At 44.6% G+C, this 25,292-nt stretch overlaps 1 protein-coding gene across 5 annotated transcripts in view; it reads left to right on the plus strand.

Moving 5' to 3' along the window:
- grid2 (glutamate receptor, ionotropic, delta 2) overlaps positions 1-25,292 on the plus strand; it is a 252,938-nt gene that overhangs the window by 39,674 nt on the left and 187,972 nt on the right. The window lies entirely within an intron of this gene.

Genomic DNA, 25,292 nt, shown 5'->3' on the forward strand with positions numbered 1-25,292 from the left:
GTCAGGAAAAGGTCTGATAATAGCCGCATGGAGTCACGTCCTGTTTTGAGACCTTAACCGTCTACTTTTGATGTGTATGTAAATTCAATCACTAGAAAAATGTCTATTGGCCACTTTTGAGCTAAACAGAAAGTAGTTTTGACCTGCATGGTGTAGCTGATTTGCCATATATTAACTTTCAGCATTAGTTATGTTATTTGTGCTGTGGATACAGAATAAGACCTCTGACATTGTAAAAGCCATGGTGAGGATTACAGCAGGATTAATGAATGTGCCATTGACCGTCCCACTTGCTTCCACAAATGTCAGGCATTCCTAGCAGCTGTAGTGCACCTGGGCAAGAAGTGAAGAAATTAGGCACTTTATTGATCTCCATGTTGACAAGGGGGAGTTCCAAGTCTGCGGGTGCCATCAACCAACAATACTCCCACTGTGTCTATTCTGCTGGACAACTGCCTGAACCTCTCTCTCTCTCTCTCTCTCTCTCTCTCTCTCTCTCTCTCTCTCTCTCTCTCTCTCTCTCTCTCTCTCTCTCTCTCTCTCTCACACACACACACACACACACACACACACACACACACACACACACACACACACACACACACACACACACACTCACTATTTCACTCTATCTCAAAGTTGAGGATTTAAGTCCCTGGATGTCAGTGGATGATCCTGGGATGATGGGGGTCTTCTGTTGATATGTGGCGTCATGTGTTGTCACTGGTGGTCATTCTGCACTTCCTGGGGGCAGAGCTCCACCGTCCTTCCTCTAATCCCTACCTCTCCTCTTCCTTGCCTCTTGAGGAAGACATGCCGCTCCGTGTATGACGGCCTTGTCCATCACCCTGGCAGTCATTTCCAATCCCCATCTATCAGCATCTGAAACAGACTGTCAGTCAGTGGCTTGAGTTACGGAGCTGATCTTCACAATTGGCCTAAATCAGGCGCTGAATGAATGATCAAAGCGAGAACTCCTACACCTTTTTAGTCATTATCCTTACATTTACCACCCGCCCAGCCCCAAGGAAAAGAGATGGGGGATAGAGGCTCCAGACCCCTAGGAATAATTCAAAGCAATTGAGGATATAGTGGTTAAAATCGACCGCCCTACCCAGCACAGTGCATGTAAGGGGGAGGTGAAAGTTCATGCTGAGGTTACGGAGCACAAATGCTTTTGCTGTACTTTACATGGCTTGGAGAAAAAGCACGAAATTAGGACATTTGCTTAACTGTTGATTTTTAACAAATAACTAACAGATATATTATTGCATGCTGTGTAAGCGCTGAAAATGGCAGACGCCCTGTAATGGCAGACGCTCTGTAATATGACTTTAACAGTGTCCATTGCTCTGATGAAATCATTTTGGTTACAAAATTACTGTAAGAGGGGGATATTGGCTTTTTATGTACTCAATATCTTTCCTAACCCAACCTTAACCCGGGCAGAAGTCAATACGCCCTGAAAGTGGATTTACACTTTAATTTAAGTAACATAATTCATCATCACCCAGTTTTCTGCACACTATATTTAAGGCCTGCACTTATCTGCAGTAATGCTAAAGTTTAATTTTCAAATATTTCCGCCTAATCAGTTGTGTGTTCTGTGTGCTTTCCCTATGTTGCTGCTCATGTTTTGATCAACTGCGAGCTGCTTTAGGCACTGGTCCCTCCCTGGTCCCTCCCTCCACAACTCAACCCAGCTCATGCCAGGTACACCTGACCGAGAGGCAGGGATTAGTCGTCTGCACACGTCTCTGCTGAAGGGTTAGTTTAAGTGTCCAAACCTGTCAATACTGGTTTAGGGTTGCCAGTTGCTCCATGTTTCCTTTGCTGAACTGAATGGCCCTGCTAGAAGCTTCATCTGCGTTCATCTGTGTGTGTGTGTGTGTGTGTGTGTGTGTGTGTGTGTGTGTGTGTGTGTGATAGAGAGAGAGAGATAGATAGAGAGAGAGAGAGAGAGAGAGAGAGAGAGAGAGAGAGAGAGAGAGAGAGAGAGAGAGGCATGGAGGCCTAAGATGAGGACGTAGAGATTAGGTGAGAGGCTGCTATAGATAAGTGAAGGGTTAGGCCTGTTCAGATGCTCCTGTTAAAGTAATGTATTGTCTTCTCCTACATAAATGGTTCCCCAACCCAACCCATACACTTCACAATATAATAGCAAGCTTAGGACAATTGAATTGCATCATTACTAAGTACACAAAGTATAGACAGTGAAGAAAACTAATATGGTGTTACATAATATTGGACGTCGTTGTCAGGTACAAAACATCAAAATATGCTTCCTTTGCACTTTTTTATAATATTTAAAACATATTTTATTGGCTTAGATATTGAGGTTTGTACCCTGGGAGGTTTCCTTGGGCAGACGGTAGTATTAATAACTGCGTCTCTGGCAGCGTACATGGCCTTTGCTCACCAAACCGAGCCACATGCCATTGGTCATTTCGTCCTGTCACTCAACACTTCTCTCATTGTGTCGCCCCTCTGTTCTCTTCTACTCTCCGCTCCCTGACACAACACTAATGGCCTCTGAACCCATGTGTCTTCCCCCCTGAACCCCCCCCCCCCCCCCCCCCCCCCCCCCCCCCCCCCCGAATCCTCTCTCTCTCTCCGTGGCATGTTATCTTAGTCACCACTCAAGGCGAACTCTGCAGTCCCCCTGTGTGATGGTGCTTCGGAGAGGAATGAGGTGACAGTGGAACAGGTGGGGCACCAATCTCCCGTCCCATCTCAGCCCATTCTAAGACTTCAAAATAAAAGACTGTCATCGTTTGCCTTGCCATCTGGCTCTCCTCTCCCCAGCGCAGTTTTTTTTCTTAAAACGGCCCATTTCGGGTGGGCCCGGGCATTTTAGTTAAAGTCAGCTGGTAGTCCAGAAGCAGCCTGTGAGTCCAGGAGCAGCCCACGGCCAAGCCAAGGCCAGCGTGAGAGTGTGGGTGTTCTGGCTCGGCCTGAGTTCACGCTCGGGAGAGCGCTTCTGGGGAAGGTGTGATCTCTTTTGTTGAGCCTTGATGTCTGATGGTGGTTTTATATATTTCCGGAGTGGCAGTCCAGGGCCCTTTTTTCCTTTGTTAGAAGAAATGAACAGCTCCCTGGGTCCTGGCCCATAAAAGCAGACCCCTTTCACCTCTTTTAGCTGAATTAAGTTCCTCCCATGTGACGGCCGGAGGACGGATATTGCCACAATGAAGTATCTGTGATGGAACACAGCAAGTGTTGTGGGCGGGCGGTAGGGTTAGATAGCTGAGTGTGTCTGGCGTCTCTGTGGATCCAGAGAAGTGCTTCGGGGGAATCTCACTGAACTTTGTCAAATGGCATTTCGTGGCACCTGTTGGCACGTTCATTGCTGGGCTTGGCAACGAGTCTGAAATTGGACTGTGGTTGGACGCTGTCTGAAAGAGTTTTTCATCAATGGAGGACACTGCCCAACCCAATCAGAGCTTTCACAAGAAAACCTGCAGGAGACCTGGGAAGCACGTCTCCATGGCAATGTCACCGTCATTGTGTCACCGTCGCTAGGCACTGACTTTAGCGCACAGCCAACGTGGGTGGAGTCTCCCTGCGGCCTGATTGATTTTCGTACGTGGCTATTGTGTGTGAGTGGGTAAGTGGCCATGACGGCGGGCGTGCGTGTGCGTGCGCGTGTGTGTGTTTGTGTATGCGTGTGAGTGTGGCGTCTGAGAGAGTGCGGAGGGCAGTTATGAGATTGCTGCTCTGCTTCGTCTGCATGTCTGCATGTAGATGTGTGGCTGTTGAGAGGGGGCATGACTTGTATTTTGCGAGAGAGAGTTCTACCCCTCCCCAGACACGTCACCCAACATCTCCCACTCTGTCGGGCCTGATATCCTCCCCATTTTCCTGAACCTCGTGCCCGTGACAGGTATAAATATTACATCCAGCCACAGCGGAGGAGAAAACAGACTCGGCAGTCCGAGTAATAAAGTCCAAATCAAATAAAAGAAAGTAGTTTGATGAAATGTAAGTAGTGGGGTGTTATAAAAGCATCATTTCTGATCACATTACACAGCATTGACACACTCCTGTCTCCACCATCTCTCCGTTCTTTTGGTATTCCTTTGTCCAGTCTCTCCTTGTCCCCCCTTTCTCTTTCTGCCTTTCTCTAAGTCTATCTCTCCTCCTCTCCCTTACATCTCACGTGTACTCCCCCCGCCTCCCTGCTGTTGTTGATGGAGCACTGCTCCTCTCTCTGCTGTGCGGCGTTATAATGAAAGAGACGGTCTCTCTCCCAGGCCCCACAAATCTGGAGCCATTAAAGTGCATTAAAGCACAATAAGATCCTCTGTCTTTTTGTGTGAGAGAAAATGGCTGCCTGGTGCCAGGGTTGAGGTTCTGACAGGGCTCCACCCAGCCGTCTCCAAATGGAGCCACTCTTTCGGGCTCTTTTATCTGGGACAGGGACAGTAAGGAGCCGCCTTAAAACAACATCACAGCAAATCACATGCACTCTGACCAAAGCAGCAGAACTGTGGGGCTCTGTATTTATGTTCATGATCAATTGAATGTTAAAAAAAAGCTATAGTCAAAGAAAATCCACAGCTAGACATCAGACAGCTAGCTGTGGTATATTTTTCTTTCATCTCACATGACTTAACCCCCCTCCTCACCCACAAATGTGCGCACACACACACACACACACACACACACCCATTATTTTCATCTCTACTGATGAGACTGGTTTCAGTCTTCGGGTGAACAGATGAGCAGGCTTCATAATGACTCTCGTACGGCCATCTCTGCACATGCTCACTGTCACAGTCAGCCAGCTCAATGCCAAGGCCTCTATTTCCACAGTCTTTAGTGGTGAGTGATACATTATCTAAAGGTTTAAATAAAGTGGTTGCTGGGGTGTTATTTCAAGCAGATATGACAATGTGTTCAAGAAACAAAATGTCATGAAAGACCTAAAGATGATGTTAAATGTTTGGGAAGATGCAGTACTTCATTCAGGTAGATGAATTTAGTACTGACCATAATTATTACTTGTCTATTTAACATTCTCGAGAGATAGCTTGCTAAAATCCAAGCAAATTGTAATAAGTGCTGCTGCTAACAGCATGAAAAGTTTTTTTTTACTATAATTTTGAATAAAACTGGTTCACAACCACCAGTTCTTAGAAGTGATGCATACAATCTGGATGAATGTTTCACTTACTAACTTACTCACTTATTAAGAATGTTTCACTTACTAAAATGACTTTACAGCTGATATAAAAAAATGGTTTCACTCCTCTCTGTGGATATTATTTATTTTTAACTGTACTTAATAACAGTATGATTATTATTATTAGTATTATTATTATTGCTGTTGATTGTTGTTGTTGTTATTAAATAAAGCTGCACTCAAAAGCTGCAAAAAATAAATCGTTTTTCAATCAAACAACTTGAAGATAACATATGATAATATATTATATCTATGATAATAGTCTTACAGTAATATATGCAATTTCAGCCCTTTCATCAAAATAAGGCACACTGACACAGCCTCTTATGCAGAGACAAATTTGGAACGAATCATAATAATTTCATTGTTCACAGGTTTAATAAGCATTTTTCCATTCTCTCTAAAAGGCCACAGATGTAAACTAAAGTAGCCAGTGTCTGTTTGGACACTTGTGTGACTGCAATAATTGAGGATCTTTAGGTAATTGTGCATGTTAATAAAGTGTGTATTGCAAATGTTAACCAGGCAGAATGGGGAATCATTTTGGTATTGCCCTGTCTTGTGGCATATGGTAGGGACTCCTGACACTGAAAATTGACTCTGTCAGACTCAGTTAGAGCACCCCGTGCAGCCAGAAGTGTAAACCCATCCATGACACCTCATACGCTGCTGGTGGCAACAGTCTTGTAATCTGACTGGAAACCTCTCGGAGTCTGCACCAATTGTTAGGCCTCCCAGACGCACGCGAGCCGGACGTGCGTTTCTCTTTCGGTGCCCATGTCTTCGTTTTTCACGTTAAACCAACCCCTTTATAGACTGACATGTCACGCAACAAACCATTAAACATTAGGGGCTCGCACCATTAACCTACAGCCCTAAGTACTCTTATGCTCCACTTCTAGTCCGGTTCTGCTGCCAGGCGGTCGAACGCGGGGGGTGTCTCTGTCCAAGCCTCCTCCTCTTACCCCCTCTTTTGGCAGACCAGCTGGGCACACAGTGGCAGCGGGAGGCGACTCCGGGTCTGGCCCTGTCCTGACTGGGAGGTCATGGCGTGACCTTCAGCTTGTCAGGATGCACTCCAAGTCACAGAGCAATCAGCGGTGCTCAGGGGATGCTACTGCCCCCCACCACTGCCATAATAAGTATGACCTTTATGGAAATCGGCTGAATCGCGCAACTCTATCACAGGCTGGGCAACGGTGGGCCCTTCCGGCTAAGAAATTGTTGCGGAGATGAGAATGCGAAACAAAACATAATAGGTAATGGGATGAAGATTGTGAATATGTATAGATGTGGAAAGAACAGTGGATGTGCTGAGGTTGACGGCAGGTCCCAGTGGCCAAAAAGCCTCATAAGTGGTTTATTACCAGGTTTTATTACCAGGACTGAATTGAATTACAGTACTGCTTTGCTCAGGCAACTTTTATTATCATTTTGGACTTCTGAAGACTTAAAAAATTAGTTATCTGAAATACCCGAGCAATTATAACACAAATAACACGCATTAATGCTCGCCTGAAGCAATCAGTGAATATTCTTCCTCATAGGTAGTGGAGAAGACAAATACACATCATGTGTTTTTATAGTGTTGAAAAGTAGAGATTTAAAGTGATGTCTTCAATCTGTTACATCTACAGCATGTTGCTGTGGCAGGACTTGTATTTATCAGTCAGAAGATTAACGATGGAGGCTTTCTTCAAAGACTTCTCTTGTCTGTAATTGTGGTCATGGTATTATTGATCTCGCAGTCTCCCGAGTGAATATTGACTCCATTTATTTAAGCACGGCCCCTAATGACTCGGACATCTACATGATTTCTGTCATGCGGGCTAAAGGGAGAGCGATTTACTGATCTGGGAACAGCGGTGCCGAGTGTCGCGAGGTTCCTCTGAGAGGACCCCGAGGCTGAGAGCGCGTCTCCGCGTCCCTGTCCTGGCAGGCCGGCCGATCTGACAGCTAACACGCGAAGTGGCAGAGAGGGTCGCTGGAGTGGCTCTGTGTCGCCGACCCCGTCCAGCGCCAGGCCCGGGGGGCGTGACCTGCTTTGGCACGGCTGTCTTGCTCTTCACCCTTGTCCCGCCCAAGGCAAAAGTGCAAGAGCCCAGCTCATTACCCATCACCCCCTGAGTCTCCCGCCAGCCACCAAACCCTGACAACGCACATTGCCCATCAGTTGTGGGCTTCCTGTGTTTTCACCTCTAATCTGAGAGATAGGAATAAATAAAAGCTGGCAATCTTTGGAAAAGTGGGAAAGGTATCGGGAGCCTTGGTGAGAAGAGGCATGGGCCACCTAGTCCTGTATGCACATGCTGAGGGTGTCTGTCCTGAACACCAAGGGAATACAGGTGATGTTGGTTAGAAACCATTATTTACTCATCAGCAGCATAAATGTGGCAGGAACCCTTTCCGATTGCCCTGCTAACAGACTACATCATTAAAAACACCACAGGTTATTACCAGTCATGCTGAAGGAATAGTTCCAGTGCCCCCTGAGGAAATGGTACTGATAGGTTCTCTTCACGTCACACTCTATAAGATTTAATAGTGTTCTACATTGAAATTAATTGCTTGCTGATTCTACTATGTCCAAATGATTGGGAAAAAATTGCTCAAGGTGATTTACAGCCTGAAGATTGGTGATTTTTTTTTGTTAAAACTCGTCCAAGGCTTTCATAGTACCATTTACTAGTCTAACATGTAGGATGAGACAGGGCGGAGACATACAGACAGAGAGAGTGAGATTTTGGGGGGGAGTTTGTTCACAGAGATATCTTGTCATCTCTTGTGCCTCTGCCTGGCATTTTAGCCAGATTTCAGTCAGCGCCGTCACACAGCTGTGCTTGCTTGTTTACGTTAACCTTCGGCACGCGTGAGCCACGTTCATGAGTCGTAACCTCCGTATTAAAAAGCATTATGTCAACGAACTTTTTAGTATTAACGATTCTGAGGAGTTCGGCGAGCAGGCTCACCCTGTCTGAGTGACAGTTTGCGCTATAAGGAGGCAGTTGTGAATGCACCTGGCTGTTATTCTTAGCTCCAAAAGAGGCAGAGGTGTCACAAGATGGACACCTTCCAGGATGGATTTCTGGCAGTGCCGAGCTCGGTGGCTCCTGAGCAAGTGTCGGTGCACCTGCTATCCTTGTCACACCGGCTTAATTCCTGGAGTCAGCAGAGGCAATCCAGGCCAGGAGCTGACGCAAAGCATCCTGGGAAGAGGACAGAAAGCAGCAGAGAGGGTCGTGCTCTACCATCATGTGTGTTCAGCAGGCATGGGGATTTCTAGAGCATCGATCACACTACCGTTCAGCAACAGAGCCGTGTTCGGACAACCCCTCCAATGCACCACACCCCCCCACCCCATCGAGAGTGACACGTTGAGCAGCGTGAAATTAGTTTGACATTAATGGGCGTCTTCAATCGCCCCCGCCACCTTTCAGCCACGTAATTATTTACATTTCCACCAGAGCGCATGTTTATCTTCAAGGCACTTCTATCAGTCGCTACCCCCCCACCCCACCCTACCCCAACCCGGAGCTCCTCCAGTCCACCAAACAGCCACAGAGGGAGACACTGTTCCTGTCTCACTCTCATCACCTCTGTGGTGATTGATGACTCTTCACACAGCTGTAAAACACACAGCACAATAACCCGACACCTGGAGAAAAATGAAACGTGCACACAGCCTCAAGCACTGGTTATGAGGAGTCTTGAATTACATTATTATTTTTTGGGAGGGGGGGGCTCAAAGTGACTGATGCTGTCAAATCCAGAGTTTGTGTGTGTGTGTGTGTGTATTGGTACGCTTGATGAGCAAGGTAATTAACTCGGGCAGTGCTCCCTGTTTAAGAGCCTATTACATTTCTTCCTTGAAGGACTTACACGTAAGATTAAACAAGTAGTGTTCTGTTTGGCTTGCAGAGACCCATATTGTTTTTAAAATCAGACTGTAAGGTTCTTGTGCTAGAGCGTTCATATTTGAACTGTGTACTTGTAGCTTTGATTCTTATAAATACACCTTATTTCAGTGCACGCGTTTGCCTGTGTTGCGATGAGGTTTTTAAGTAATATGGCATGTTGTTACATCTTTGAAGCTAAATATATTTCCAAGACTCTGTGGGTATGTTTGGTGTTTCAGATTACTTGACATGAATTCCAATCACCTTGTCTGTGCTTCAAAACAGTGGGACTCACTGAACACACTGAACAGACAGCAGGGAGACTGAGCCTTCCAAGCCATTTCTGAGGGAGTTGTTCTTTTTTCTTTTCACAGTTGTTCTGTGCGCTTGAACCCTGTTTAAATAGCTTAGTTTACAGTTGTGTCATTTATTCATAATGTTTTGTGTTATTAGATTCTGATGATTGAGTTTTTATTTATTTTTTGAAATATATATAAATTATATAAACCCCCCCCCCCCCACACACACACACACACACACACACACACACACACACACACACACACACACACACACACACCCACACACATATGGTTCATTAACTTCTGCGTATCCTGATACCTGATATTGAGGCTACTGTGTAAGATAACTCTTCTTTTGGAATGTCTATGTTTGTATGAATGGTGTACAGACACGATTCACTTTATCAATGCAAGGGTTCAAATCCCTGCAGAAAAATTATATCGATTCTCTAACATCAATGTCGTATTGAAGCACTCTTACATTGGCCCTGAACTGAATGGAAATGGTTTGCATTGAGTGAATCCAATAAATGCCACATTGGTCACAGACACTGGGTTAAGACTTACAAGACCTGATTTGTTGCACAACTCTACATGGGAATCACCCCATTCAGAGCAGAGTAACAGTGGCCAACCGCTCTGACAGGCTCCAACTCCTGAGGTAGATGCATCTGTCTGAAGTATTTATTGGACAGGAAGACAACATGAACAGAAGAAGCCTTCCACCCCTGGTTCTCGCACCAACCCGAGCCACAGACATCGGCTGGGCCGTCAGCGCAAACGCAGCATGTTTGTTTTCCATTAGGACCTGTGCAATTGGATCACTCGCTAGCCTGGAGCTACATTGACGAAGGAGGCGAAGTGAAAATGTAAAGAGGCTTGCTCTGGGCCCAAGCACCCTCTCAGAGACACACTCCACCCCTCCCGCCCATTCGCCCCCAGGCCGAACCTCATCTTAACCTTCCATTTAGCAAAGGGCAGAGTAGCAGAGGGAGAAGGCAGGATGGAACAAACAAGCGGTTTTTTCTGGTCACGCCCCCTAACGCCAACACCCTCCTCCAGCGTGGGCGGAGACTGGCCTATGGGACAATCCAGGACTTGGAATTAGGATTCAGGCCCGGTCCAGGTGCAGAGGACGCTGGCAGCCAGAGTGCACTGTGCTTATTTAGCCCTTGTCCTCGTCCCGGGAGGAAACGAAAGGATTAATATTCCGTGTTTTTCCGATAGCTGGAAAACTTGCTTTAGTTGACAGCTGACTTATCCGTTATTGCTTCCCTTTTCTGGCGAGAACTTGGTGCAATAACAGATGGAGCGATATTGCATGTCATAAATGTTTCTCTGGAAAAATGAGCTTTTGTCTCTAGGAGGAGCGGACTATGATGCCCCTGTACTCTGTCTCTTCCTCTATAATTGATACACATATCACGGTGGTCAGTCTGCCCCTGTGTCTAGATGCAGGCACACTGTCTGTGGCACGACATGTGGGAACACTGCCTGATGTTCTAGGTGTGAGCATTCTTCCTGGTTTCTGTACATCATCCAAATTCCTCATGCACCATCAGATTCATCATAGATGCAGTGGTGCTATCTGTCGTTCTACATGAGGACACATTGCCTGTAGTTCTATGGCCACTCTTCCTGTAGTTCTAAATGTGGTTGCTCTGCCTGTAGATCTAGGTATGGCCACTCTTCCTGTAGATCTAGGTATGGCCACTCTTCCTGTAGTTCTAGGTATGGCCACTCTTCCTGTAGTTCTAGGTATGGCCACTCTTCCTGTAGTTCTAAATGTGGTTGCTCTGCCTGTAGATCTAGGTATGGCCACTCTTCCTGTAGTTCTAGGTATGGCCACTCTTCCTGTAGTTCTAGGTATGGCCACTCTTCCTGTAGTTCTAAATGTGGTTGCTCTGCCTGTAGTTCTAAATGTGGGTGCTCTGTCTGTAGTTCTAGATGTGTGATTGCTCTGTCTGTTGTTCTAGATGTGTGATTGCTCTGTCTGTAGTTCTAGATGTGAATGTTCTGTCTGTAGTTCTAGATGTGGACACTCAGTGTGTTGTTCAAGATATGTGATTGCTCTGTCTGTAGTTCTAGATGTGGATGTTCTGCCTGTAATTCTAGACGTGGGCGCTTTTTTGTGTATTTGTGATGGAATACAACAACAACAGAGATCAGTCAAGGTCAGCAATTATCATACAGACCTTAAAAGGCTTCTGCCTTTTGATTTGATTTTAGAAAAAATCTTTTCTGTTCAGCTTGGCCATCTTTACATTGGAGGCAATTATGTTGGGTGATGTGTGCTGACAGGTTGTGGTCTATTACTTGTCATGTACCTCAATCATTTTGCCTCAGTTTTCCATCCTCCAGCAGCTGCAGGAGCCAGAAACAATACACAAGATGTGGTATGCAGTACACAATATATTCTTTATATAGTCTCCCCCTCTCTCTCCCTCCTCTCTCTCTCTCTCTCTCTCTCTCTCTCTCTCTCTCTCTCTCTCTCTCTCTCTCTCTCTCTCTCTCTCTCTCTCTCTCTCTCTCTCTCTCTCTCTCTCTCTCTGGTGTCCCCATGGGCAATAAAGCCCTGTCATTACAGCTCCCTCTCTTCTGGTTGATTGATATTTTTGTAGGCTGCCTGTGTAGTCTCCCAGATGGCTTTGTGCACACTTATGAAAACAAGTAAGTAATTCAGAGATCAGTAGCAAGGAGACGTCCCCTAGCCCTGCTTCTCAGCTCCCCTGCTCCTCACCACTGTGAGGTAAGGGTGATCCAATCTCAACACTGATCATCATAGTTTTAAAAGAAAATGGCCGCCGTTTAGCGTCCCAGTGGGTTAATTTGTCATTCCCCCCGATTTCCATTTGCATAGTTCCCCTCTATTTAATCCCCCTTTCTGAAGAGATGTCTAATTAGCTGGAGTTAGTGGTGCATACATGGATTATGCCTTTTGGAGAAACAACACGTATGATCTCGTCTGGAACAGCTTAAGGCAGTGATGAGTCTCCCTGACCATTAGCCCCTCAGTGGAGCAGAGCTCGCTCCACCGTGGCCAATCACAGCACAGCAGGCCACAGTCTCCCTGGCTGCCCCTGCTCGTCACCGAGGTTTCCTGGGAAACATTTTAATAATCTCATTAGGGCACAGAAATATCGGTGAGTTGATGAAATCAGGTTCTAAAGTCTCTCAATTAAGGGCTGATTGGAGTGCATACTGGGAACAAATGAAGGATTTGCACACTGACGTCACGAGTGGCGTAGAAAAGGTGCTGCTGGTTCCTCACAAGAGCGAACACAGATTACTGGGGGGCAGGGGTTTGCCTGGAAGTCCTGCGGCACATAATTCGCACAGCTTTTGACCTGAGCGTGTTGATAAATGCTACATCACTAATGCTCCAGAGACTTTATGGCATTCCTTATCCCCTCCCACGTGGTAGGCAGCTTCAGCAAGCAGCTCACATACGCTGTGAAGAGCTCCTTGCCACCGTCTTGCCTTCAGTCGTGACGTGAAGGTTTGCAAGGGGATCAGTGTGGTGAAACCTCGGTGTTGAATTAATGCATGTTGGGTTCAGTTAAGTGCAGCTGGACAGGAGTAAACAGTCTAGGAGTTAAGCTTTAGCCGGAAGGGCTCTACGGTGGCATCCCTGCAAACCTCCAGACCTCCAGGCCCCTGTCTGGCCCACCACTGCTACACCACCTCCCCATCACCTCTCCATCACCGCTTGGCTTCTCCAGTCTCCAGTTTTCTCTGCTGTCATGCAGGTCGTGGAGCAGTCCTTAGCGTCCCAGTGTCTTCAGGCAGCATTGACGTGGCGGACTGTGGAGTGGATATGTTCTCCTCTCCTCTCCTCTCCTCTCACTCCCCCTGCCTCCTCTTCTCCTGCAAGCTCCTTCAGCTGAAAATATGTGAGGCAGAAAAAATATGCCGTTGGAATATGTTTGAAAAATCAGTAAAATGCTGCTTTAGTTCCAAAAAGGTGGCACTTTAAATATATTAGTGACTATAACCAAAACAAAACCCCTAAAAAACCCCTATGTAATGTCTTGCTTCAAAACTATGTGCAAATAGGTGCAAGTACCAGAATGCAGATTTTTAACCATTTCTTAGTGTACTGAATATGTTAGGCTATGCTAACTGTTGTAACGGTGCCGGTGTTGCGCGATTAAGGGGCGGACACATATGTGGAAGAGAGGGTATTTCTATATTAATAGGGCTAACATTTTTATTAGTGTTTGCCGTGCAAACACTAAGAACACAAGACTTATGAGGCACAACACCAAGGATAAACATTCACAAACACAAACGAAGGAGCGTAACACAAGAGGGGAACAGATTATCAACCAAAGGGATCATCTTTATATGAAACATAAGTAGCAATACACAAAATCACCGAACACAAAGGTATAATGCAGACTGGGTATAACTTCAACTGTGACAGCAAAACCAGCAGAACAAAAACACAAACTGAGATTAACAAACCAGAATACACTAAACCAGAGATGAGACACACAAGAATGATACATGAGGAGCAGTGGGGAACCGTCAGGGCCCTCTACGCCCTCTCAGAGGGCCTAAAATATTCTTAAAACATTATATATATATAATTATCCCATTTTATTTTATCTACTTAGTTTTACAATCGACATCTAAACAATTACAAAAATATAAGCAAATAAATTCTTCACCCATGTCTATTCAATCTGTGTTGGAAGGTGAGGGGTTAAGTGGAAGCCTGTGAGCCTGTGTCTCCCCCTATCAGGACTTTGATGCCTGCTGTTCGTTTACAGAGGGCCTGGCAGTTATAATTCAGCGCAATACCAATTTAAAATGACAGCAAAATTGACCAATCATATCTTCCCTCTTAGTGGGCGGGCTTAACTGTATGATAATTTCCGCCCGCTGTGGCGACGCTAGCTGTCGTTAGCACCGCCGCTAGCTAGTTTTGATTAAGTCCTTTGACGTCCTCATTTACATATTCCACTTCCGCGAACCACGGAGCTGTGAACCTTATTTTGTTTGGAAACTTATTTTGCTTAAGAAGTTATCTAGTACAAATGTTATTGTTTATTGCGTTTCTAAAGCTATACTGTCGTCTCGGTTTTTCCTTTCTTTATTGCAGTTTATTAGGAGAGGAAAAAAACATTTCGGGGGGTAGCGGGCCCAGGTTTAATGGTCACGGTTCGCTACTGATGAGGAGATACATGAAGAGAGTGACAACGATAGAGGCAAACTTCACCCAACCAGGATTTAAAGCACAACCGTCATAGCAAAAAAGACAATCATACAAACATTTACCTACGATGAATACTAGGCAAACCAGGAACTAAATACCAGACTTACCGAACACAAAACAAGGGCTGGGGCTAGACATGACAACTGTGAGGTGTTATGTTCAGCAAGACCTTTCTATTAATTTCACTTGTTTTCCCATGAACACTTCAGACAATATTGGGGGGAAAGGGTTAACTGATTGTCTGATGCACCTATAAATTACAATTAAGTGAACGGCAACTTGGCTGTAGTTGTTAAATTACATTAGCAAATAACACCATCAGCACGCACACACATCCATACATACTCGATCGGTGACTCCCAAGCCTTCTGATTGGTCCACACACCCGGGGTGAGCACCAGTGTCAGAATGATATAGGGTTTGAACCGCTGGCTTCATGCCCGAGCTGACGGACAGCAGCTCACGGAGCTGGCGTCACGGACTGTGCCAGCTATTAAGCCAGGCGGTCAAGCGTTTCCAGAGCAGAGAATGCATCTAGACGGGGGTGAGACGTGGCCCGCACGTCGGCCCTACGGTGCGTCTCCGTCTGGCCGAGCCTCCGCAATCGATTGCTCGGCTGCCTCGGAGTCCTCTCTCTCAGGCTCGGCCGTTCTCATTCGATTCCGGCGTCTGGCGGGGACACGGCGCACAGCTTGGCCAGCTGGGATAGGACCGTCTGCGCTTAGCTCCTTTATTGGATTGGACCGAGTGGCAGTCGCGCTCCAATCCAATAGTCACCTCTTAGCCTGATAAGGAGGGAGCCCTGTCACACAAGCTTCTGGTGCCAAACCCTGAGATGGCCGGTTTGAGGTTTCCTATACTCAAAATCATTTATACGTATTGGCTGCAGCGAAGATCGGTTGGCGTGCCGCTGACTCTTGGGTTTTTCCCAAGTGCCGTGGGGCATTTCCCCATGTGCTTCCCACTGTTTCACCATGAATAAACCCACAGATTTCCTCCTGGACATTAACGACGTTGGGGATCGCTGTGCCTCGCGAGCACTGGAGCCCCCCCCTCCCCCATCTGCTTCCGCCGTATCCTTAATGAGTCCCTCGGTTTGTTTGGCTGGATTCCAGTGGAAATGGCCGTCCCACCGGTACTTCCTGTCTGGCTTAGCAGCTTTCCGCCGTCTGTCTTGGAATACCGATGCGGTACATAATGCTTGGCATCGATTTCTAGTAATCGATGAATGATCCGGATCCTTTCAGCGATTCACGCGATGTTGTCTGGTTGTTTACATGAGAGGGAATCTCAAGGGCACGATGGAAACAGCCCTGTCTTTGTAGGGGATATAAGAACATCTTTATTTTGTAAGGTCTGAGAGTCACTGCTAGACACACAGTCAGACTGCAGAGCAATACAGCGGCAATATGGGGTAAAGTAAATGTTATTAGAAGCCCCACCAGAGACAGCTGACAGAACTGCACATATATCTAACCCTCTGTTTGCCAGTTGAATTGAGGTGGTTTTATTTGATAGGAAAATGCGCAAAGAAGGCAAAAATTCATTTTCCAACCCCGGTGGATTTATAATAACTCGGTCACTTCCTACTTCTCAGGTGAGAGCCAATTTGCCAAGCCGGGGGAATATATAAGACATTTGGCTTATTAAGGAGACTCAGCTTTAGCTGCACAGTACTGGGTATGGACTACATTTCTATAATGACGCACAGTTCAAATCCAATTACAGGGACATATTAGTCATGACAAAGGGACCAAATCAATGGTGGGAATGCCATGAGGTTCTCGAGCAGCACTCTACGGTTATTAATAACGTTTTCCCTGTTTGCATTATGAACCAATTCGCAGCATCTTTCGTTGTAAGAGGTGGGTTGTGAAAACTTCGTTCACATTAATATGGAGAGTTCTTCATGGTTCAGTCGTTTGGTGCGCTTCTGTCAGTCTGTCACTTTTTATCTACAGCAATTGCCATGAAGACCTAACAAGACTTTGGAAAACCCTTCTTTGATTTTAGAATTCTATTTTCTGTTCTGTATTTTTGACCTTGGCCAATTATATATTGGAAGCAATTACACTGAATGATTCCTATTGGTCGTGTCATGCTGGTTCCTTGTCGTGCTCTCCAATCATTTAGCCAGAGATTTGCATAAATGAACACCTGCAGGATCCAGAAACAATGCAGAAGGCATGGTATACTGTGCATCATTCACACGTTATATATATGCACTCTCTCTTTCTGTCTCTCTCTTTTCACAAATACCTGTCTTCTTCTTCTTTTTTATTTTAACAACAAAGGAGGTGGCAGACTATATTAGCTTTTCACTGAAAGATAAAGAGGATTTAGTATCAATAAAAAAAAGAGGCTTTATTTCAGGTACTCTCACTCTTTCTCTCTCTCTCTCTCACCCCTCTCACACCCCCATGTCTGTCTTGGCACACAAAGCTGAGAAATTGCAGGGTTGAAGATTATTATAGTGGGTTTAGCATCTCCATGCAAGCCAGCACAGTTCAGTGGACAACGTGCAACATGCAGTTTGGGGAGTTAGTAAAAGGAAATAGCCGTGTAATTTTTATGAAGTTATAAAATCAATGAAGCAGTGACTCCTCAGATAAAATGTGTGCTGTGACATTAATTCAGCACACGCAAGGCCAGAGCCGAAATTGCTATTTTCTTATTCCTTGTTCTGGAGGCTCGTCACAAAACACTTTTTGATAGCCTTTACCGGTGTCATTTACTGGCATTGACAGAAATTGCCCAACGGAGTTAGCTCGACATTGTTCTTGACCACGACCAATGTTAATTCTTATCTCTCATTGCGGGATTGTACTTAATCAAAGAAAAAAAAAAGAGCAGGGACGCCATTTTGCTCTTCTTGAGGGATCTGAGGAGGAAGGACATGCCATGTACATGCCTATATTTCCTGCAAATGCCAAATCATTGTTGGGGATGTACTTTATGGACAGAAGACAGCTGTATGTTATTGTAAGAAGCATCTGTGCTGTCAATTAAGGGCCGAAAGTCACAGAGAGTGCAGTTTGGGTTCTGTAATAGGATTTGTGTGTGTGTGTGTGTGTGTGTGTGTGTGTGTGTGTGTGTGTGTGTGTGTGTGTGTGTGTGTGTGTGTGTGTGATATTTCACTCCAGTAGGTCCCCCAGAGCACAGGAGAAAACATGGTATGAATATGAGTCTGAGCTTATGATGCACTGGAGTAATGCTTTGCATCTGAAAACCCCAGTGCCCCTTGAGTGCACACATACTCACAAGCACACACAATCACAAGCACACACACTCACAAGCACACACACGCGCGTGCTCTGTTGCAGCTCCGTGCCTTCGTTTGCACTGCTCACAAGATGTGCATGTGCGTTTGGAGAGTAATTAAACTGTCTCTGGCCAGCCGTTCTGGGCCGAACGCGATTTCAGTTCATGTGTGTTTGTTTGTTGTCTTTATTGTTTTGTTTTTTGTTTTTTTTGCCGTACAACGACGTGAGGCCATTGTGATGAGCGCCAATGACACTTAGCACACGTCTGATAGCAGGCAGCTGAAATTTGTATTCCGGAAGCTTCATTTCACACCAAGAGCTTCCTCTGAGCCCTGCGCTGGAAAAGTCACATTCCTGTTTCAAAAGCGTCCGACAAACTGACAATGACATTGAGGCAAAATTATTTATGGGAGGGAGACAGAGGAGCAAACTTTGCCTTTAGAGAAGAGAGTTTTCACAGGGGTGATTCAACAGCCATAGATGTCATCCTCTAAACTTCTCTGCCCTAGGGGACACACACACACACACACACACACACACACACGCACACACACACACACACACACACACACACACACACACATACACACACACACACACACACACACACACACACAAAACATTTTTATGCAAGTCATATGGATGTAGCTAGTTCAGAGAAATAGCTGATTTGTGTTATTATCTCAGGAGATCTGAGTGAAGAAGGCAGCTCTGTCAGTTAGACTCTGTTTGCTGTATATTGTGAGCTAGGGATTCTGATGCAGCAATGCATTGAAATTAATCTCTTGAGGATACATGTGAGCATACAGTGCTACCGCAGTCTGTATTAATAGCTTAACATGAAGGGAGAAGTATATATATATATATATATATATATATATATATATATATATATATATATATATATATATATATATATATATATAATATCAGGGTGTTGAGATATATATTTATATATATTGATATCTCAGTCTGTATTGATAGCTTAACATAAAAAGGGGGAAATTATATAGAAATAGTATATATAACATCTATATATAAATTCCCCCTTTTTATGATAAGCTATCAATACAGACTGAGATATCAATATATGTTCCCATGTGTCCTGTAATAAATGAAACCCAAATCAAAAGATCATAGACTGAACACAGATCAGGTGATTGATCGGACCTCACTGTGCTTCTTTCTTCATCGTTCTTCATTCGTAAACCTGACATAGCTATTGATTATGTAAAATCAATATTTAACACTCATAACAACAGCTTACTTAAACGCCCATGTAAGAAATCAGTGAGGAGCTTGGAGATACAATGCCACGGACCCTGGGTCAGGTGTCGGAGTGCAAGGCAGCATGGGAGATGTAGTTTAGTTTAGGTCTGGTCATTGTACTCTTGGCTCTGTTGTTATTGTGTATGCGTTGTAATCAGGTATGCTGCTATCTGTCTTGATCAGCATCCCTGTCTCTCTGAGAGAGCCCAGTGGGGAAAGGGTCCTGTAAACATGCGTAACTGGGCCCTGCCTGTCTAATGCATTTTCATGCTGATGACACGGTGATGTGTTCTGGTGTCCTCTGTGGCCCTTGCACTGGACAATTTGCAGAAAGACTTTGGCTGTATTTTTAAACCCTTATGGGACTTAAACTGGTGCTAGGTGTGGAGAAATGAAATGCGTGCAATTCTCCCAAATGCAGTAAAAGTAACATTAACACTGTGATAGGAGACCTCGGCCTGTCTGTGTAAAATGTGTATATGTGTGTGTGTGTAGTAAATTGGATATATGTCATTGGATATATGTCATAGACCTATCTATCATTTCAAACGCCTTTTGTGGTGACATAAGTCCCATTATAGCTACTTGAGCTAAAGGCCATTGCTTGAGTAAATGAGGAATACAAATGACATGAAAGCAGTTACTTACAGATGTATTTTCAGAATTAACTGAGAAATTACTGAACCATCATTCTAAGTGTGGTGAGAAAGTGTTTGCAGCCTGATTGCAGAAGTCTCGTCTAGAATGACAATATCCTCCAATTTTGCCTATTTATTCAGATGTTTTCATTACTTAGCAATAACTCCTGCTCCTCTGTACTACAGTCAGTGGCGTCTCTTAGATGTGCCTAAACCACATATCCATCTCTCCGGGGGCTGTATTTCAAAGTGGGCCCACCTCTCAGTTATGAAAAGTTTGTAGGTAATTATTCATTTACAAGGCCCTTTGACAAAAATGTCACCTTAAGCATTTGTCCCTCTTAGACTCAAGATTTCTCATTCGTTCTTACACAACTCCAGTTTCTATTTGATTTTCATTCGTTACCTTGTGCATTTTTCTGAAATCTGTGCACATTTTATTGTAATTGCATGATTAAGATCTTGTTTGTTTGTATGTGTAATTAATATTGCTCTGCTTGTACCTCTGCTCCAGTCCAAATGGTCTCTGTTGGATTCTAAACGAAACTGAACCGACCTGAACATTACTAAGGTAGGCAAGACATGTGGATGAGTGTAGTTGTTGGTGAGCAGCTTTGACGGCAGTAATAAGCATGTGGACAGGTGGGACGTTGGAATTTAAAAGGTGTGGAGCAAATATTAAATGAGGAAAAGGTGCCAAGACGTGAAAAGCCCAAAGGGGAACCAGCAGCTGGGGAGGATGGATGAAGCTGAGAGGATAGAGTTCCTGTGAGAACATTCATTTCAAAGAGTCCTCCCCTCCTGTTCTCTCATTCTCTCTTCTATTGGACTTCCTTCCCCCTAAAGCACAAGGAGATAAGAGGAAAAGCACTAGGTGATCCCGATACCCACCATTGGCTTCAGACAGTATCGACTGCTCTTGATTAACATTATTTAAAAATATCGACTGACCAGTGAGGTAGATATGGATGCCACTTGTATGGTTCACGTATCCATGTTGATTGCAATGATTTTAGAAGTTATGAGGAAAGCCTGTCCTACTCTGGTGTGCCTGTTTCCTTGGTTAGTGTGGTGGAGGAGCTATCGATTTGTTGCAGTGACCAATTCATTTAGAGTCCAACAACTCATTAGGCCCTCAGAACAACAACATGGACTAATAACGCCTTTCACCTCTGTGTGTATGTGGTGTTAATGGTGCGGAGTGTGTGTGTGTGTTTTGGGGGTGGGGGGTGTACCTGGTCAACTACTGAATAGAAACCATGGCTGTTAGGGCTTGTAGCAAGGGGGCAGCTCCCTGTGGGAATGCAGCCGTTCTTGTGTGTTGCAGCTGTAATGAATGGAAAAGTCTCACTGAATAAAACATGGCTGAGCCATGTGCGTTCACCAGGGATAATGCAATGTGTGCCACTCTTCCCAACCTGAAGCCTTGAAGTCTTAGCAAGAAGACCTGAAGAAAGAGTCAGCCTGAATGCTCTCGTATGTAGGCTTGGAGAAGGACTTTTTGAAGAGGCTGCTACATGCTACCCAGGTGAGGGGAGATTATTCTGATCTTCTTTGCAGGGGAGCTAACTGCCTTGATGTTATATGCTCCTCAAATACAGTGCAGCGTCTAATTGCACTCATGCAAAAGCCGGAGATGAAGTGGAGGGTTGTTTATGTTCTCCGAAGTTCACATTTCACATTTTTATTATTGTACTGTATGATAGGTGGGAAAATTTTAATGTATGCTGTGATATAAGATGTGATCAGCATTTTAAATGCATAGTTACTGTGACCCTAATACAAAACAACACAAAGTGAGCTACACAGGTCTATACATCTATCTATCTATCGGTTACTAGTCTTATGTTGATTTTGTCTAAAGTTATTCCTTTATCACTGATGCTTTGTTGCACGGCTGGGCAGAAATGAAGTTACTGACGGAAAACTACCCTGGAAAGCATTTAGAGAGTGATACAAACAGTGCAGACAGATACAAAACTCCCCCCTGAGGCATGAAAGTAGAGTCCTCTCAAAAAGATCCTGAGTGTAAACTTCTCACTTCCAAATGCTGTAAGCTGTCTGGTTGAAAATGTTGAAATAACTGATCTGGAAAATTCATTTTTTTCATGTGACTAACACCAGTGAATGCAAAGTTTCATAAAAATGGAAAGGTGTTGTAAACTCCTTGGTCATCCATACGGCTTCTGGATCACAGTGGCAGGATTTTCTATCACATTCTCAATCACGTTTAACTTCAGTGTGAAAGACTTCTGAATTTTTACATTAGCATCGCAATGGAGAAACTGTCTTTTAGCTTTTAGCTCCTGTATTATACCTAGCTCCACAATGTAACTACAGCCACTGTGGTCATGAAGAAAGTCAATATCTCGGACTATTATCTAGAACTCCACCTATGGGAATAAAGCAATTCCTCTTCTCTATTACAACATGATGTGGACTAGCATAACCTTTCTCCCATTTCTATAAGACCATTCTCATCTTCCTGCATCTTATGCTTGTTTACTGGAGAGAAGAGATCCCAGGAGACGTGACTCTTTACCCAAGAGCCCATACTTTTGTGCATTGTTCACTGCAGTCAGACAGAATGTCCCGCCACTCAGTGACACTGCAATTATAGAGTCACGGTTCACCGTTAACATTGGGACCCAACTAATTCGCTTGATTGGTGAAGATAAAAACTGGTAATAGTGCTGAGCGTGGAGGGGATGGCTGGCAATTTAAGTGATGGGTGGAGCTCCTCGTTCGAGTGCACCGTTAAAGCAAGTGCCATGCTATCGAGCGTCGGTGAGGCACCAGATTAATCCAAATAACGGTCAGCACAGCAGATGGCACGTCGAGGACGGCCTGAGGCTTTTATTTAGGAGATTATCATTGGTGCTCTGGTCTGTTATTGCCTGGCTCTGACCTAAGAGCACCCCATTGGTAATTTCTTCATTAGTAGCCCGTGATTCATGTTTGCTCTGGTGTGCACCCCTTGTTGCGTGGGAGGGGTGAGCGGCCCTCTTAAACCAATATGGAGGTTCCACAAGGGTGAGTAAGGCATCCTTGGAGAACTGTGCTCATGGAAATCTTTTCAATAAACCATCTGATTAGGGTAATAAAGTCCTGTGAGAAGCTTCTGGAAGAATCGGTATTGCAGAAAGGGGCTAGGGGATATCCCTGGAGGACTGCAGCTGTTTAGCAGAGGGTTATATGCTTCTGGTGGTGCAGAGAAGACTCTTGAAAGATCAGTGTGCTTGTTCAACCCCGTCAGCTCTGTCTTTAATCATAACATCATGTTCTTCTCCTGAGGCTTGGTGACGTTTATCACAGGATTTAAGGGCTGAAACTCAAGTGGAAATGAGCTCACAATGTTTCTGACCTTCTGATGCGAAATGAACTGGGTGCCTGCTGTACTGGAATCCAAAGGTTAACTGGGAAAATTTCAGTCCAATCAGGGGGGTGTAACATTTTGAAAATAAAACCAGATGCTCATGGATTAGCAAAACACATTTGGTCTTTTCTTGTGTATTTTTTAGGGCAATCATAAAAGATTTAATCAAATGGGCCAAGGCTAAAACCAGAGAGCATAGCAACCAGTACCCAGGTGACATCCAGAGAACAGTCCAAAACAGTGCAAAGCCAAAAACCAGAGATACAAAACTACTAGACAGTCAAGCATAAGGGATAATCCAAAACAAAAAACACACAAAAAAGGGTAATACACAGAATAACTCAATGAACTTAGTGAGTAAGAACTGTCAGTGCACAGTACACAATTAGAAATGATGGCAATACTTCACAAAGAGTAGAACTAAAGTCCAGGTTTACTGTAAATACTATTAACAATTAACATCATAACGAGAGACAGGTGAGACCTCACCACACAGGTGAGGTCTCACTGTGAGACTTCAATAATCTGGTGACATTTACATTTATGGCATTTAGCAGATGCTCTTATCCAGAGCGACTTACAAAAGTGATTGGGGAAGTATATCCCAATTGGGTGAAAGGGATTATGGATGTGTTGAGTCACTTCCCAGTAGTTCCTGGGAGTTTGAGTCCCTATAACAGTATTTACTAAACTGAGTCATTGGTGGAGGGTGAGGGTGGGACGGTAGGGTGGGAAAAGAGAGATGACACAGAGTACATGATGATTAGCTTGCCTTTCTTCCCAGCACGGGAACCTCTTGGTTTCCCTAAGAAACAAGAGCTTTTTTTTAGTGTGGTCACAGAAATGCAAGCCCGGAGGGCGTGTCCAGTGTCCTCTGCAAACAAAAGGCGCCCCTGCGCGAATCATCATAGCAACAGCTTATTCATGTCGGCTTGACAACATGGCATTAGCAACCGTGACTCAGGCCTGATCTTGTGACGGCTTTAATCAGCCACTCGGATTAGCGTCAGCTGACCTACGCAATAATCACGATGCAGGATGGGAATGGTGGTGCATCAGATGACAGGGCCACATCTTGTGGTAACACTATTTAATATTCATCCAGATTTTCCTCGAGCAATGAATTGAGCATGTATTATTCAAAACTGACAGTTTGGGTCCAGTGAGGAGCAGTACAAATGAATGATTAGTTTTGATGCTGAAACGATAAATCAAAAAGGCCAGAGTGAGTTTGCTGGCCAATCCCCTCCGTGACTCACATTAGAGCAGCTAAGAGCAACTCAGTGCCGTGAGCAGTACACACATAATGCAACATTTCAATCTGCACAGGCTGCAGCTTATCTGTTTATCTGCTTATCTGTTTATATCTGTTTATCTGTTTATTTCAGTCCCCTCCCCCAAACACACTTCCTCCCGGTGTCATAGAAAAGTCTCATATAATAGCAGCAGCAATAATAATACCAAAAGCAATTTGTATCATAGGTTGTGTCTCATAATAGTTCTGAACTCTCTGAGCTGTGCTTAGGTGCCTCATAAATATTAGGTTTGATAAAGCCTTCAATCAAAGCATCGACAAGCACTGCAAAAGCATCTGTTTATGCTCAGATGTTCAAAGGCAGAGAACAGTTTTGATAAATGAGGACCATTCTATTTTTGATTTAGGGTTTATGGATCACATGCACTGGTTATTCTGTGGATTTAATCTGTTCATACACTATTCCATCAATTGCTTGTACAAGACTTCACATCCTTGCAAGAATGTCTGATACAAAAGTTTCTTCAAAGGTTTGCCGTCTCAGTTCTGACCTTAAGACCTCATGACATACATCCATGCAATGGATACCTGTATCCATGGTATCTCGGCTTCATGTCATATGTCATATGAATTGACATGACCAAGGTCTATACAACTAAATTTCCTGTCACATATATCTTGTGGTGGAACGTCGCTCCCAGGAAAGAGTGCAGATACCTGGACACACTGGAGAGTAGTGTGTGCTACACATTTATTTATTGAACTGGGAATGGATGTTAGGACATTGTGAACCCTTTTAAACGCAAGACTGTAAATTGTCGTCTCAGCTCTGTTCGCTAACGCGATTTGAAAATCCTGAGGCTTAAAATCTAAGATTGATCAACACC

Source organism: Brachyhypopomus gauderio, chromosome 4 (genome assembly GCF_052324685.1).
Source record: "Brachyhypopomus gauderio isolate BG-103 chromosome 4, BGAUD_0.2, whole genome shotgun sequence".
Lineage (NCBI taxonomy): Eukaryota > Metazoa > Chordata > Actinopteri > Gymnotiformes > Hypopomidae > Brachyhypopomus > Brachyhypopomus gauderio.